Raw genomic sequence first — 4,044 nt, forward strand, 5'->3', positions numbered from 1 at the left:
AATACTATGCAAAACATCAATGATAGGTAAGTTAATGTGAACCTATTTCAATACATCAATAAATATTTTATAACAAGCCTCCTCTTGGTGTTTTTGAAGCCTTTGTGGGAAAAGTGAAGGTTGCATCACACTTTTCACCTTGGTCCCTTTGTTGTCAGCTTTGTCATCTACAACTTTCTCATTCTTCTTTACTGTTTCGCCATCAGTATCCTTGTGATTCACTTGTTTAGGTTCTAACTCCTTCAGCTGCAGCCCACTTTGAGTAGTGACTGTATTCACCTATTTTGGATTTGGCGCAGTATTATTATGTAGACCTCTCTAAGGTCTAGTATTCTGTGCTCCTACAATTTGACCCATTTGAACCTCTAAGTTATTTGTGATCATCTGCTGACTTTTCATATCTTCTACCAACTGTGCTTACGTAGCCATAATTTGTTTCAGCATCACTTCAATATTACTTGAATGACTAGTGGCTTGATTACCCTGGACATGCTACTGTTGATTCTGTACTGGCCCACTGTATTGATTGGTATTCTATGCCTAATTTCCACCCTATTAGAAATTAGAATGATTTCACCAGTTAGGATTGTAAGTATTACTAAAGTTCTATTGTCCTTAATGATTATCATTTTCCACATAATTGATAGACTCTAGATTTGTTGCACAAGCAACAACTATATGTTCACTGCTCCCAAAAACCTCACACCAAGAATGAACCTGATAAACTACATTTGTTGTTTCTGGTGCAGACTGTGTGACTCTCTGATTCATATTACTAAGCTGTGTAATTAGCTAATTCTGTAGTGTAACAATCTAAGATGATATAGCCGTGAACTGATCAACCTCTAACACACCCGCTACCTTCTTTGGAGCACCTCTTGCATTAGCATGACACTCAAGATTCCTCTATGAAATATGATTCAGCAGTGTATATAATTCACCACACGTCTTCTCAAGATCCTGATTACCTGCTGCTGAATCAAGGAGAATCTTGGTGTTTGGCTCAAGACCCTCAATAAGAAGGTGTACTAACACATTACTATATTAGTCTAATGATGATGAGGGCAATTCCTGAGCATACCCTTGAATCTTTCCCAAGTTTGGTAAAGATTCTCTTCATCTTTTTGCCTGAAACTCAAAATCTCACTTCTCAAATGTGTTGTTTTCCCAGATGTAAACAATCGAATAAGAAACTTCTGATCCAGATCATCCCAGGACATAATGGAGTTCGGTGGTTCAACATATAGCCACTTCTTTGCTTCCCCCAATAGAGAGAAGAAGAAGAGAGTCAGTTTAACATAATTAGTAGATACCCCAACATAAATATAGGTATCACTGATCCCAAGAAAGTTTTGTATGTGCTGTTGTAGGTCATCGTGAGATAAACCTATGAATTGCCCGAATATGGTGCAATAGTTACACCATATTCTATTTTAGTTCAACTCGACCACCTGCCCATGGCTTATGAATGCAATTAGTAGCATTATTTATAAGTGGGATTGCCATTTTGCAAACAGATCTAGCTTCTACTCGAGCAGGAGCAGCTGGAACCATTGGAGTTTGAGCAATTAGAGCATTAAGAATCGAATCTCTTTGGTTTCCCATTTGAACTTGCTGAATTGGGTAGTGAAGTGTTGTTGCTCTTCACCTCTGATGAAATACCTGTTCTGGTTCTGAATAAGGCTCTACTAATTCTTTCGTTCTTGCCAATCTGATACCTCACTTTCCTGCAAAAGTCAACCGTTAAGATCAAGTCATTAACACTTAAATTTATTATCAAAAGCCAAAAATTTAGAAAAATATTAATTATTTGAGCCCCCAGCAATGGCACCAAAAACTTATTACGTTCGATCGCACACGCAAGTGCACATGATTGTACAAGTAATACAGTGACTCAAAGAATCGTACATCGCACCCATGAGGATTACTTGATTAGTAATTTAATCAACTTCAGTTTCGACAATAATATGTTTAAGTATTTCAGAGTATCAAGATGATTATAATAATTTAATAAATAATCTAATAAATAAATAAATAAATAAAAAAGTATATCAATAGCACCGTAAGCAAAGTCGTAAACAATATGAGATAGAATTCTAGGGTTAAGACACTCTTAACAATTTTATAATTCTTTATCCTTATCGTGGTTGTGTTGATTATCCAGTTATTGATTTGTAGGGTTTAGATTATGATCATAGTTTTCGAGCCTCTAATATTCTATATAAATACACATAGCAACTACATCGTTGAGCGAGGATGTAATTATCCATTTAGATGCTTTAAGTTGTCTTCTTGCAATTGAACTAAATAAGGCTTCTAGGGATATTCCTATCCTAGTCTCTACTTCATCTTTTTCGTTATGTAGAAGAATATGAACTTGCTTCTTAACCTCATCGGTCTATCCCAAAGATTCTCCTCCCAAGTTCATAGAGGATCTATAGATTCATCTTAATGGTGGTCAATCATTAAAATGGTAAAAACAAGAGAATAAGAATAACCCATATGATAAATCAATGTTAACCACTCTAAGAATATCAAAATATAATCATATTCGTGGCCTTAACTCCAGAACAAGGGTGTTTAGTCGTTCATGTTTGAAATCAACATCAAAGAAATATAATTAATCATACCTCAAATTACTGTTAGGAGATGAAGTGTTCAAAGAACCTTAAGTGAAGTGTTGAAACTGTTCTTGCCTCTGTTGTACGTATGTAAAAGTTCCCGATTTGAAGTGTTCCCTTTATTGTAGGACATAATTGAACGAATACTGACCTTTATCATGCCGCGAAGCTCGTCGTGGGGACTAGGGTTTGCACCGCGGGGCTATCACGGACCCTCACTGGAAATTGCCATCCACTATTAATCTCTTAGTACGATGTGGACCTTATCACAAGGACATCGTACCTTATCACAAGGACTAAGGTCCGCGACCCGGAGCTTCCCATTCTCTTTATTTTCCAACTCTTTTCCTATTTCCTTGATTCCATCTTTAGTTCCATGCTTTTCGAGCCCATTCCTAGTATCCTCATGCTCAACAAGTCACTCCCAATGCTTTAACTTACTATTAGCTTCACGTTAATACATTAAATTCTGTCCAATCTCGGCAAAATTGATCCCTGCATTAGCTAATCACGTCCATTAGATAGAGAATATGATTATAGCTCAAACACAATCAAAATAACACGTTTTAGCTAATAGAACAGGTCTTAATATGGATAATTCTTGGAATTTGGACATATAAATATGCCCAAGATCACTAGTAAAATTATTTTTCTAATAATATAATGTTAAAGTCAAAATCACAACTAAAAAGAGTAAAATCTATTAATATAAAGATATTAAAACTCAACTTATTGAGGTTAGACATCCTTTCTTGTTAGGTCCAAACGTCTTGCACACAGAACATCTCAGATTTCTTCCCACCCTATAGCCTTTTCAAACTTTTACTTTATAGGATTATCATTATTGATCTTTCTATTTTTACTTGATTTTTCTGACATAGGAGTAGTCTCAGGTAGCTCAGTTGTTGGTCTTGTGATTTTTCACTACATCTTCATGTTTGTCATAGGTTGAATAATTGTGTTATATGCCTTCAAATATGTTTTCTTTTTATTCCAGTGATTAATTAATGACTCCACATGCCATTTCTTGTAATGCATTGTAGCAATTGCATGTGCATAGAAATTTTCTTAAGTTGTCATGAACTGCAACTAGATTCCTTCAACTTGAGATTACCGATATGTGTATATGGTGAATAACCAATCTCAAATTCAATATCAACATTAAAATTAACTTCACATTTGTTTGTCTGTTCATTATTCTCTGTAAAAACTTTTATTGTCATTGGTGACACATCAGTGACTCATCTCTCTGAAAACTCTCTATAAGATCTCAACTCTTGTTTCCTCCAACACAGTGATGATTGATTTGAGCCTAGCATCTAAAATTCAACTATTGAAAGTCTCGCAGATGTTGTTCTCAACAATAACAAACTTTTAATGAACTTTAAACAAAGCCTTACATCATGTCTCTTTGTTATACTTG

The 4,044-nt window shown here is 35.2% G+C and overlaps 1 non-coding gene across 1 annotated transcript; it reads left to right on the plus strand.

Annotated features, from left to right (window-relative positions):
• The first annotated feature begins 1,050 nt into the window (after nucleotides 1–1,050).
• LOC124889832 lies at nucleotides 1,051–1,157 on the plus strand. Its single transcript, XR_007048748.1, has one exon. It is a non-coding gene; the product is annotated as a small nucleolar RNA R71 (small nucleolar RNA).
• The last annotated feature ends 2,887 nt before the right edge of the window (nucleotides 1,158–4,044 follow it).

The sequence above is a fragment of the Capsicum annuum genome, chromosome 12, assembly GCF_002878395.1.
Source record: "Capsicum annuum cultivar UCD-10X-F1 chromosome 12, UCD10Xv1.1, whole genome shotgun sequence".
In the NCBI taxonomy this organism is placed as follows: Eukaryota; Viridiplantae; Streptophyta; class Magnoliopsida; order Solanales; family Solanaceae; genus Capsicum; species Capsicum annuum.